Below are 14,128 nucleotides of genomic sequence, written 5' to 3' on the forward strand. Positions count from 1 at the left end.
ATATATATAATTAAAAATATATACACAATAATATATACATATATTATATATTTAAATTAAATTTAATAAAATATGAATACTATATATATATATATATTATATAATTAAATACTATTATGTATTAATTAAAATATATATATATATGTATGTTTTATTTAATTAATAAATATTAATATTAAATATGTAAAGATGAAGGGAAATTGTGTTGATCAAGCCGTTCCTAGTAGATGCTGCACGTCACCTGTGTGTCATTATCAGTGTTGGGAGTAACGCATTACAAAAGTAATACATTACAGTAACATATTAGTTTTTGCTGTAACGCAGTAGTGTAAGGCATTACTAATCAATTTTCAGTAATATTTTACTCGTTACATGTTCAGTGAGGCTTGTATTACAGTTGTATTACAGTGTATTGTCTGCTTTTACTTCTTAAAGGCAACAGACTATGTGAAAGTTTTAAAGCAGTCTTTTAGTGCCAGTTCAGAGCGGTCGCGTCTGTAACATTGTTTTTTCCTCATAAATGCGAACACGAAAACTAAAATAAAATGAATATTTTAAGTTCTATGGAGACTGGAGAGCGAACCCTTCCTCATCCGATTTGTGCAGTGTAATTAACAGAATTACAAAAAATAAATTTTGCCTCCTATTTTTTTGTCACGCATGAATGTGTGTCTTTTCCCTAATATTAAAAATAAAACATAGACTGATATTTGTCTAATGTCTGGAGTCCTTTAAGGAAGTAGCCTATATACGTAACGTTTCAATACATGTATTTTCTGAGAATTTTTATTTCAAGTTTTGACTGCAAATGTCATGTCCATAATGCTGGACTTCCCCAATTTTAAATAATTTATCCTCAACTAGTTTTGTGGTGTAGGTCTACGTATTTTATAATGTTAACTTCAAATAATACTAATAGCCTAATTTAAAGATAAGGCAGCAGTGGATCTGGACGGTAAGGAGAATAACGCTGGAGTTGGAAGAGGTGTGTCGTGATTCTGTAGGGTCGTGGATCTGAGTCGTGTGGCGAATCGCGATTTTTGGTTTTGCATATCGTTACAGCCCCAAAGTTAAGTTCTACTTAGTTATTTTGGTGAAAGTAACTCAAAAGTAATACATGAGTGATGTAACGCATTACAATTCTGGGACAGTAATATTGTAAGGTAATTAATTACTTTTAAATAACAGTAACAAGTAATACCTAATGTATTATAGTTTGGAAGTAACTTGCACAACACTGGTCATTACACACCTTTTCATTTTATACGTCTATTTTAAAGGTCTTTCGGTGTCTGGTAAAGAAAACACGTGATTATCTCTACTGTGTTCACTTCAACACATAATACACATCAGTGTGGCCTATTTACTGTGCTGATGGACATCTTCTGCTTCAACGAGAAGCACGTTCATTAACACTGACCTGTGTGTGTGTTGAATGTACACAGTGTTTATGTGAGTGTTGTTGAGGGTGTTTAGCTGAATAATGTTTATAGAGTTGCAGTTGAAATCATTTAGAAGGGCTAACAGGACCATGTCAGACTGACTGGCAGCATCTGCTGTTCCACACACACACACACAAACACCCACTCTCTCTATCTCACACACACACACACTGCAGCGGGTCAATAACATCGAGCGTCTTGGTACTGAGGTATTTATGTGCAGCACTAGTTGATTGTAGTTGAACAGTGGCACCTAGAAGAGAGAAGGAGAAGAGAGGAGAGCGTCACTGAGCGTCTGCTGGGTTTACAGTCATCTAATGATTTCTGCAGGACCTCGTCAGGAGTGTTTCGGTGTGTGTGTGTGTGTTTACTGAACTACAGTTTGGAGACAAATTTGACATGAAAAGGGAATTGCTACCGTCTTTTCTTCCCTATAGGTCTTGATTATGTCCATTGGGAATTGATTGATTGTTGTTGTTTCGAAACGGCATCAGAGAAGAGTTGTCATCGCATAAACATTTTTGATTAAAGATTGTGAAATAATGATATGTATGGATAAATATATAGCATTAACCCCTTAACGCCCACTGTCACAAATATGCAACAAACCGTTTGACTCAGTCAACCAGCCGAGATAACGTCTGCATTCCCCCAATGCCGGTTAGTGCACATTCGCTACGGACCTAGGACCTTCGACAAGGACTTGTTTCTAGTGGGATCGCAAAGTGACGGACTTATTTCCTCTTTACGCACGGTCAGGAACATTTGCAACATACCAAATTGACCATTATGCCCGCTGTTGCAGATTTGCAACATACCAAAATTTCAATTTATATGTTGTGCAAAAGTGAAATTGATAATCTCAACATTATTTACCATTTACTTAAAGGCAAAAACACACATAAAACATTTTTTTATATACAGCTATATAAATCCAGGCGTTAAGGGGTTAAAAATCAATAGTTGTTTTGGATTTAAAGGTGATTTTAAATCAGCTAATTCCGAAAAAAATATATATATATTTTTTTAATATATATATATATAATGTTTTTGTGCTGTGAAATCAATTAATCGCGATTAATTGTATCAAATATAAAGGTTTTTGTTTACATATGGGTGTATAATGTATATTATTTTTATATTTATATATACATTTTATGTGTGTGTGCATCTCTGTATATGCATGTATATGTATACATATATATGTATAAATATGTGTATACAGTATATAAATATACACACACACATTTAATTTATATATAATATATAAACACACACAAAAAGTATGTTAGATGTGTGATTATTCACGATTAATCGATTTAACAGCAGAATTATTTGTACAATTATATCCATCATATTGCATGTAAGGTACACATTTACATTTAATCAGTTCTTGCTTTTCCCTGGGAATCGAACAGGTGTGTGTTTCCCGAAAGCATCGTAAAATTAAAATTAATTTAGCTTCTGCAAAACAGGTTGAGGTTACAGCGTTGCACGGGAAACACACTCAACAAGTCACACACACATGCGTCTATGCTATGTCCTGATTTTAATGTGTGAAGTCGAGAAGTTTTTGTTCACCTGTCGAGTCTGAGCAGTGTGTAGTACATCAGATCTCCACTGACTGTAACGATATCTGACGTTCACCCCAAACTGAACATCCTGTCGTGACGTTCTCATCCTGTGCGATCTTCAAATGGAGATGTTTAGCAGAACATGCAGGTGCTTTTTTTCCCCCTTCAGATGAAATTGTAACTGTGATTTTTGGCTAATCTATTCCTCTAATGATCTCTCACACACTCTCTCCTGCATCTCATCATCTTCACAGCAGGTTTTGCCAAACCTCCATCATTTGTTCCACAAAGGGAGACAAATGTACCAGATATGCAAATGTGTGCTTACTGTTTTCTGGAGCCCAGAGGAGAGAGAGAGAGAGTCACTGAGACTCAGACGTCGTTCTCCTCTCGTTCACTTCATGTCCTTTGTTTCCCACGTTTCTCCTGAGGGGAAACAGAACGACACAAAACTGTTAGTAGTTGTAAGATTGGATGAGAAATGTTTGAGCTCATATTGAGTAGGGATGGGCAAAAAAAATTGATTTTTCGATTAATCGTTTTTTAAAATGCGGTCGATTCAAAATCGATTCTCAACGGCCACGAATTGATTTTTTCCATATTAAGGGCTCGCGGTGCTGTGTCTTCTCCCTCTGCACTAGGCAAGCGTTTCACATACTCGCGTTTTGGAGTCGGGACATTCATTTGCACAATCGGGCCAGTATTGCATCGTAACCTATGATCGTAACTAACGTTTATCATTTTCACGTCTTTTTACGTTTACCAGTTTAAACATTCAAGCAATGTTAAACCATCCCGTGCTCGCGCACTCTCAGAGATGTCAGTACAGCCTAAATCCGCCTCACAAACAGCTCACCAGAAACAAAAGTTTTATCCCTGGATTATATCGCTTTAACAGTTAAAAACACTCTGGTCTTGGTGAGTAACCTTGTAAAGACAGTCGGTTATGTCTTAAATTAGCATTAAACGCGTCTGACAGACAGACAGTAGGCTACTATAATGAGACAGTAATGATCGGTGCACTACCGGTAGTTCTTAAAGTGAACGCAGCCATATGTGTCTATCATTAATTCTGTTGTCATAACAACATAATATAGCATTAATTGTAAGCAATCAGAATTAATAGCCTATGTATTTAATTCAGTCTGGACTAAAAAGACTACCCAGTGTTATTTTACATTGGACTTACTTTATTCAGTTTGTATTTCTGACATACCCAAAAAAACTTAATTCTTTTGTATTTATTTTTCAATTTAATTCAAATATTGAAATCAAGCTTCCATGTGTTGCATAAACTCTTAACAAAAAATGACCCCATTGTAAAAACAAACATTTAGGTAAGATCAATGTAATTAAAAATGTCTAAATATTTATATATTTATTTATCGATATCTATCTTAAACATAAAATAACCTGATCCTGTTTGATGAAGCTGTGCGACTGTTATGACTTCACCAATTTCCAGCATCAAAATCCGGTCTATTCATTGTATGCATTTAGTGTATAGTGTACCTAAAATAAAAAGAGTTTTATATGCAGGTTTGTGGCTCTTAATTTCGTTGTATTAGTTAACCACTAGTAAACTTATGTCCTGTTCTTTTTTTATAAATATAGAATTTGTATTGCATACATATTCATTATAGTTTAATCGAGAATCAAATCAGGAATCGAGAATCGAAATCGAATCGAACTGAGAGCATGCGAATCGAATTGAACATGTGACTCGATACCCAGCCCTAATATTGAGAGTCTGATGACGGCTGTGTTTGAGACACTACTGTGGATTTTATTAATAATTTTCTGTTTTCATTTTAATTTTAGCTACTTTTAGCAATTGTATCTATTTGCGCTCCAGCTCATTACAGTATTGGAATTATTACTGAGATAATAAAGAGTGTGTGTGTGTGTATGTGAGTGCGAGTGTGTGTGTGACTGAGTTTGATGTTTGTGAGTGTGACAGTGTGTGTGTGTGTTTGTTTTGCCTGTTGGTTCTGGGTGTGTGTACTTGTGGGGGCCAAAAGTCCTCACTTACATAGTGAAGTAATATGCACATACAGTACTAGCCTAGTTTTTTACCAGCACATGTTTCTGTGATGGTAGTTTTAGTTTAAGAGTTTGGTTTAGACCATAGAAAATATCATGATGTCCTTACTAATATAGTGAAACAAAATGAGTGTGTGTGTGTGTGTGTGATACAATCTGACAGTAAAGAAGGAAAATTATACAGTTATTTCCCCACAAGCAGCGTGACCTCAACCAACAGAGGCAAAACACACACACACACACACACACAAACACACGCTACTTCATGACATTCAGAGCGGGGACACACACTCCTCTCCCTCACGGGCGTCTGTCTTAAATGGCACACGCTGAGGTGGCGAGTGTGTGTGTGTGTGTGTGTGTGAGCAGTCAGTCAGTTGACACACTCTGGTGATCTCTCCGCTTGTGCGACACGGCGCGTTTGAGGGATTTTTCTACATTTCACATCTGATATTCTCTGTGCAGAACTCCAGAGGCACAAAACGCTGTCAGAAACGAGCTGATCTGACAGGACAGAGGAAACTGTGTGTGTGTGTGTGTGAGGGGCCTGGAGGTTACCGTGCATCAGTGAAATAGCAGAATAGCCCTGGTGAGCTCTCGCTCCCATTACATTTACACTGTGAGCCTTAATGCATAGAGATGATCGTTCCACACACATTCGCTTTTGCACAATCTGTAAATCTTCATTTAAAGGAGCGCCATTTCGAAACCTTTTACTCAAAACTATGGCTTTCTTCAACAGCCGAAAAGGCAAACAGACACCTGACTTGATCTGTCAGGCTCCAAAATGTCATATTAGCAACAAAAATTTTAAAATACAAGTCATCATTCATAAATAATTCACTTTTGTCTAATCTGTTGTTATTCATTTAAAGGAACAGTTCACTATAAAACCAAAAATCGTTTGTGTCGTGATCCAACATGTCAAATTAGCATCAAAAAAAGATTAAAATTAGCAAATTATATCGTACAATACATTTCCATGAGAAACGGACTGAAATTTAAATCATTAATCCACTTTTGTCTCAAATTCTCATCTGTTCTCATTCATTTAAAGGAACAGTTCACTAAAAAAACAAAAATGTATTTAAAACCGTAGGACTTTGAAATGGTAAATCTTGTCTGTCAAGATCCAAAATGTCATATTATCACTATTAGCACACACACTATCATCGTACAATATATACTCATATATTCGAAACATACTGTTAGTATTAATTTACTCAAAACCGTGAAAATGACTTGATCTGTCAAGATCCAACATGTCAAATTAGCAAAAAAAGAAAGGAAAAAGAAATCACCCTTATATACCGTGATGGAAACATTATGCACAAACTGTAGTCCATTACAGAATATAAATTACATGACGAAAATTCTAGTTAGTAATGTGATATATTACATTACATATTTTAGGTAATATACTCTGACTACTTTTTGAGTTTGACTTTTAGCATTACCTTAACACATACAGTAGATATGAAGAGAATTATGTATTCTAGATCAGGGGTTCTCAAACATTTTGGTGCCAGGGACCCCTTTCAGGGGAAAAAAAATTCCAAGGACCCCCCTCATATTTATAACAGTTATTGAGCACAAAGTTAATGTGTGAGCGGCAAATGAAATATTTTTGCACAAAATGAATGGTCTCCACCCAGGGTACTATGCAGGAATTTCTAAATAGCCTACTGAGATAACGAAAGTGATCTTGCTAGGAATCACTTAGGATCCCTCACTTAGGAATTTTTGATGTTCTTGATCTACACATGTGCATTTTAAGGTGTTTTAAGGCCCCACAATTGGATAACTATAGATTTAGTAGAAGCATGTCAGTCAGTGGCATACATTTTTTTTTTTTGTCAAGATGTCACGAAACACAATCACATATTCCAATCAGGAATGGCCTTAAAAGAGAAATGTTTCAATAATTAGGCCTATTCTGCACACAAATAAAGCCCATAAGCCTATAAATACAATGATAATGGCATTATGTTTAATAGGTGCGTGCGTTGTTAATTTGAGCTACTGTAATTAGCTAAAAAAACATACAGTATATGTTAAATATATGAATCCATAATGTTAATCTCATGGGCACAGTATGTTTCTATTGACCTGCTTTTTCCTTTGTTAAAGTTGAGCTTGATTAATACTTTGCAAACTGATTGTTTCAGTCGTTTTTTAAAACTTTTATCTAAAACAGCTGTTTGTTAATAAAGGCCTACATCTTATCTCGCACTTTATGACCGTTGACTGAAACGTCGTGCGGGGAACTTTGAGTTCACTCCGACTCAAACATTTTGACATTGACGAGCTATCGTTGTTAGTCTGCTGAAGCACCTCAGAGAGAAGGTCAGTATCATCGCGATGTGCATCCTTGCAACCTCAGTTGTGGGTACGGCCCTGTCACTATGCACTTTTATTTTGATAATGATCAGACTTCTAATGTCAAATCTACAGTAGCAGTGCTAGAACTGACTATTGTGCGCGCACGCGAGACGCCGGCGCGCAATTACATGGGAATTTTTCCTCAGCAGTGGAAACAGGAATACTCTTATTTATGGTCATAGATAAGACAAGAGTGCATCATCCGAAACGGTAAAGTGTCCATTTTTTTATTTGTGTATAGGCTACATTATAAATGACTACAAAATGTCATGCCTTTTAAAAATACAGAAAAGAACCGGATGCGGGTTCATGCCGTCTCTCTGTCTCCTTTCTGGCGCACGTCCGGCAAAATCAACAGCAGCGAATAGTCTACTTGACGCAAAGACATAGATTATCTATCTATAGAAAACTTTAAGTGTCTACTTTGTATTGTTTTATGTTAAATGCTTTATATAAGTTACTTAGGAATAAACAGCATGTTTTCAGATGATAAAGAAAACATGACTCATAGCATGGAAAAAAACGTTAGGTTGTAAATTATTTCGCGGACCCCCTGGCTTTAGCTCGCGGACCCCTGGACCCCACTTTGAGAACCACTGTTCTAGATTACATATAATCAGTATGATAGATTTGGACGGAAAACCGATTATTGACTGATTTGTTTAACATTAGAGTTTAATAACCTCTAAATGATAAATGTATAGTGTTGTTGACTGAGAGAGTGAATAAAACAAATCAGTAACACTTTACAATAAGCATGTATTAACTAACATGAACGAGCAATACATTCGTTGCTGAATTTGTAAATCTTTGTTAATGTTAGTTAGAAATACACGTTCACGTTAGTTCACAAGTTCATTATTAGTTAACTAATATGCTAACTAAGGTAGTTAAACTAATGAACCAGCAGAAGCATAAATTCAAACGTCTATACAACAAATTTGGATTATTATTAATGTAACATTTCTATAACAAACAAGTATTTCGCAACACTTATTCTCATACATTTGCTAACATTGAGCACCATGTGATGATTTCAATCCTGACCTGTCACATGACCAGATCCTCATTTGAAAACAACTCTAAATGAACGTGTTTCTAAATGAATGCTGTGCCCGACATCACTTTAAAACAGCTTCTGTCTTTCATCCTCACGACTTTCTCTGTTTAAACAAATTGAACGCACTCGCGCAGTAATTCAGTAAAATGCCGACACGTAACCCGGCGTAAACACACATCTTCCCAGTTACTCAAACTATAATCAAATCTGAATTCAGAGATCGCTTTTACAATGTGCAGAAGCTGCGGTGTGATTTAATTTTCCCTGCATACTTCGGATACATCATCCCTAACTAGTGCGACATCAGAGGAACGACATTTGGAAAGCGACGGAGAGTGTGTTTAGATTCAGGACGCCTGTTTTACATCTTTACACCCGCGGTGTGTTATACAAACACGTGAGGAAGGTTGAGAACGCAGGTTGGATTTCAGCGCTTGTCCTTTAGAAACCAAAAACACTTGAGCTTATCAAACTTGAACTGCGATTATTGATAAACCCAGGAGATCAAGTACAGACACGGTTGCAATAAAGATGTGTGTGAGAGCTACAGTATAAAACTGGTGAAATTATCAATAAGAGTAGGATCAGTGCTGGTTTAGTGCAGGTCTTAAGTGTGTGCGATCGGTATTCATGGCCGGCGTTCATCCTTTATTTAAACTGCATAAAGTGGACTAACAGCGCTGGACACGACCCAACACAAGGTCGTCAACCCAGTTTTTTCCAGTGCGTTTATAGCAATCAATACACACACACACACACGTAAGTTAGGATCTGGCAGGATTCCTGTCTGGATATTCTGCCTTACTATCCATCTTTCCAAAACGAAATGAGATTCAGAAATCTTTAGGCCTGTAGCGTTAGGACAGATTGTCCCAAAAACAGAGGGAACTAAAGGAGACGCTGAGAACAAATTAGTGGAATGGGTTGCCCTTGTACATCAGGCAGTCCCAAACCATTACTATTTTTAAATCTAATCTTAAAACTTATTATTACAGTTTGGCATTTGACGCTGTGTGAGAGTTTGTTTTATTTTCTTGTTTTATTCTCTTATTATTTTATTGTATTACTGTCTTTTATTTCTTGTATCTTGGTCATGTTGGTTTGGTCCTTATCGCATAAGTATGTATGTGTACAGCACTTTGTTAAACACTGACAGACAACAATGGTTTGAACTAAAAAATTGAACACCTACATTGGATGCCCTTGAGGAAAGCTAAAACATAACAAAAATTAATTTTAAAGTGAACCGTCCCTTTAAATCTCTCAGTTTGGGGAAAAGCTGCTTGTGATGAGCTTTGTTTCATCATGTGACTCTCATCACCACTGTGATTGGTGGTTGTTAGTGTTGTTTTTAGTACTTCAGTAGGTTGGTAAATTAACATAATGTCAGTTAATGAAATATGTTTGTTTTTTTACTGTAAATTTAAGTTAAGTCTGTTATATCGGATCATGAAATATGTTTCTTACCGTAAATTGATCAGAGCAGTGTAGATGAAACGTTATATTAATAAGCCGTCTTGGCTAAGATGCAAAAATAATAAGAATTGAGCTTGACGCACGAGCGTTTATGATGAGATACGATCAATACACTCAGAACTGTACAAACCAACAGCTGTTGTCGTGTCTCGATGCAGGTGAACCAGTAGGAAACAGATGGACTTGTGTGTTTGAGTGGCTCGACAGGACAGCAGGTCCTCCTGAGACCCAAACACAGAAACATTTAGATTCCTCACACACTCTTCCGTTCTAATTACACAAGCCTTCTGATGCGCCTCTTTCCAATTATCTATCTGCTAGCGATTCATCTCTTTCTATTTCTCTCTCCATCTATTACACCTCCACTCACTCATTTTCTTCCCCTGCCTCATTACGGCCGGAGAGAGACGTGTGACGGTTCGACCGAAGCAACTTAGTATTTCACCTGGAAAAGGTGATAATGAAAAGAATAAAACACAAGGGTTTGATATAGAAGTAAATAAAAGGACGGTGACCCCTGCTGATTCTACTACAGACTCAAATCAATTCAGTTCACTGTAAATGAACACACTTTAAAGGAACTGTTCAAAAAGTGGAAATGTACTCACCTTCGGGTCACTGCAATCCTGTATGACTTTAGATCGTCTGTGGAACACAAAATCATGAATCAGATGACGAGAAATCAACTTAAGGCAAGCCAAATAAAGGGCTTTTCACACCGGGTTATCGTCTTTAATAATAATAATAATAATAATAATTCATCACACTTGTATAGCGCTTTTTTGGACACTCAAAGACGCTTCACATGGGACAAAGACAAAATAAGGCAAAAAAAAAAAAGCCCTATTCTTTAGCCCTATTCGGACTATTGCTATTCGGCCCTACTTTAGCCCTATTCGGACTGGATTAGTTTAACATGTGGTAAATGAATGAGTACCAGAGCTTCTCAGTGATTTTAGTCCTGTCGAAATGTGCCAAAATACTAAGTTAAAAAATCATTTTTCCAGGTATATTTACCTTTCTGGAGCTTAGACAGGTTGTGGCAATTGTAACATTCTTCAAAATCCCTCCATTTGTGTAGCAAAGGCCTGTGTGAATGTGATCGGATTTACACAATAACATGCTCTCATAATACAGTCGCTTGGCTTTGATACAACAGAGAAAAACAGAATTGCTTGGGGAGACGCCAGGAGCGGCAGATTGTTCCTGTAACCCCACCAACCCATTGACTGAAAAAAACAGGAAAGGTCCCAGGATTGAACCTTGAGGGCCCCCATACCCGGAGGAGATCACTTTTATCATCGACTTATATTACATGTTTTCTGTACAAACACCATGACCGGCTCAATAACTCATGAGCAACCAGATGAAACGATAAGCTTCAGTTTAAAACAATATTCTTCACTACCAAAGATGGTTTAAATATGGAGCAACAGCAAAGATTCACCCTAGACACAAACGATCAGACGAACAACCCAAGCTTGTGTTCGCTCTAGACATTAAAAGGAAAACTGACTTTTCTTTTTGGCTCTGAAATGTTAGTTTTACTGCATGGACTTGAGTACTAAAACTGAGATATTATATTCTCCATATATTGGGAAAGTCCTGAAGGTGAAATTGCAATAATATTCTTAGTTATGTACAGTATAATCTTTCTTTTTAGATGTTTCTCTCCCAAAATTCATACAAAGAAATGAAAACAGACATCAAGAGTTGAGTTTAAGAGTATAGAGTTATACCATTAATAGTAACACTTATATCAAGGTCCCATTAGTGCATTAACTAACATAGTTAATACATCTTTACAGTTAGTTCATGTTACCTCACAACAATTAAATAACATTAAAAGTAGCAACTTTTGATTTTAATAATGTATTAGTAAATGTTTAAATCGATTAATAAATACTTTAGAACTATTTTTCATAGTTAGTTCAAAGTGTTACCAAAATAAATGCGTATGGCAGCTCAAATCATTAGAAAATCCATATTAATGAACTCATATCTGTTATTTTGAAGAGTTTCTTCTTCTTGTGAGTGAGTGGAAGCTTGTTATTTTAATCGATAAAGTTTTAAATATGGATATTTTTCTTACACAAACATATCGATTAACTTCAGAAGGCCTTTATTAATCCCCGGAGAGCCGTGTGGAGCACTTTTATGATAGATAGATGCACTGATGCTCTTTTATAATGGATAGATGCACTTTTATGATGGATAGATGCAATTTTATGATGGATAAATCCACTTTTATGATGGACAGATGCACTTTTATGATGGATAGATGCACTTTTATGATGGACAGATGCACTTTTATGATGGATAGATGAACTTTTATGATGGACAGATGCACTTTTATGATGGATAAATCCACTTTTATGATGGATAGATGCACTTTTATGATGGATAAATCCACTTTTATGATGGATAGATGCACTTATGCTCTTTTATGATGGATAGATTACTTTTATAATGCATAGATTGACTTTTATGATGGACAGATGCACTTTTATGATGGATAGATGCACTTTTATGATGGATAAATCCACTTTTATGATGGACAGATGCACTTTTATGATGGACAGATGCACTTTTATGATGGATAGATGCACTTTTATGATGGACAGATGCACTTTTATGATGGATAAATCCACTTTTATGATGGATAGATGCGCTTATGCTCTTTTATGATGGATAGATTACTTTTATAATGCATAGATTGACTTTTATGATGGATAGATGCACTTTTATGATGGATAAATCCACTTTTATGATGGACAGATGCACTTTTATCATGTATAGATTCACTTTCATGATGGATAGATGCACTGATGCTCTTTTATGATGGATAGATGCACTTTTATAATGGATAGATTGACTTTTATGATGGATAGATGCAATTTTATCATGGATAGATTCACTTTTATGATGGATAGATTCACCATTATGATCAATAGATGCATTTTTTTGAAGGATAGATGACTTATAATGGATAGATGGACTGAAAACAGAAACTACCATTCACTGTCCTTATAAAGCTTGGAAGAGCCAGGATATTTTTTAATATCACTCTGATTATATTAGTCTGAGAGAAGAAAGTCATACACACCTAGGATGATTTGAGGTTGAGTAAATCAAGGGGTAATTTCCATTTTTGGGTGAACTATCACTTTGAAACGATGCTTATAGGACAGAGCTAATCTGACTGAGCGCGAAGGGTTTGTTCATCTCGCTTAAAAGCCCCCCAGAGGCTCGTCTCCGGGGTTATTGGCCTCTGAATTGTGTTTCACTCCGGTGACTTTGAGAGATCAGCGCTCTGTTCAAGATCACAGACATCCGCGGCTGAGTGAGGGACTTTGAAAAGCTCTGATGGTATCAGGTGTGCGTGTTTCTCAGGCACTGGAGAGTGTTTTTCTCCTCCTTCTAATGAAATATCCCGGCTATGTGGTTTTGATTGGTTTCCACGTCTAATTCAAGCTTTTATCTCTTTGGATGAGTACACGTACGGAGCGGATTCATGAAAGATTACTTGATAGCGTTTCGTTTTGTAGTTTCACCAAACATCTTTTGTAGACATTTTGTTTTGTTTGAAGATCTGCGCTTGCATGTCACTTCAGTCACTTTTTGCTCACCAGATTACATCTGTGATTTGTAAAAAAAAATTCATTTTAAAAGGATTTCACTGTTTTCGTTCAAGTTCTTCGTATGTGCCGGCTTATTGTGGGGCTTGTAATTACACCATTAGTGTTGCTCTGAACGGGAAATGAAAGCCTTCAGCCAAATAAATTGCATTAAAACGAAATGGCTAGAAATTTACATCACAAACAGACAGCGGCAAAACACTGCACTGTTTCTAAAAGGCTTTCTGAAAACACTAAAACACTGCAGTCTTGTTGAAATTATAGTTTGTAACGTTACAGAGGCCATTTTCCTTTTTACAAAGTCTTGATGTTGTTTTCGGGCTCTACTAGAACAGGCTTTCCTGCTTGAATGTTGATTATTCTCCTCATATTCTCCATTGACCTTATTCAGAGCAGCGCCATGACAGGTATGAAAGTGAGGCTGTGAGGGATAGACTTACCGTGTTTCCAATGGCTTCCGCTGTAAAAAGCTGAATAAAGCTCCTAGATTACTTTAATTTTCCACAGCTTACA

General features: G+C 36.3%; 1 protein-coding gene and 1 long non-coding RNA gene across 5 annotated transcripts in view; one reads left to right on the plus strand and one right to left on the minus strand.

Annotated features, from left to right (window-relative positions):
• chrm2a (cholinergic receptor, muscarinic 2a) overlaps positions 1–14,128 on the plus strand; it is a 95,086-nt gene that overhangs the window by 3,755 nt on the left and 77,203 nt on the right. The window lies entirely within an intron of this gene.
• LOC120471032 (uncharacterized) lies at positions 1,247–10,706 on the minus strand. 4 transcript variants are annotated; one of them, XR_016149885.1, is made up of 5 exons: positions 10,586–10,706; positions 10,108–10,198; positions 3,345–3,442; positions 3,024–3,179; positions 1,247–1,695 (listed from the first exon to the last, which is right to left on the minus strand). It is a non-coding gene; the product is annotated as an uncharacterized LOC120471032 (long non-coding RNA). The 4 variants fall into 4 exon arrangements; XR_016149887.1 differs by lacking the exon at positions 10,586–10,706 and adding an exon at positions 10,348–10,576; XR_016149886.1 differs by lacking the exon at positions 10,108–10,198.

Source organism: Pimephales promelas, chromosome 24 (assembly GCF_988280905.1).
Source record: "Pimephales promelas chromosome 24, fPimPro1.hap1.1, whole genome shotgun sequence".
NCBI classification, from domain to species: Eukaryota; Metazoa; Chordata; class Actinopteri; order Cypriniformes; family Leuciscidae; genus Pimephales; species Pimephales promelas.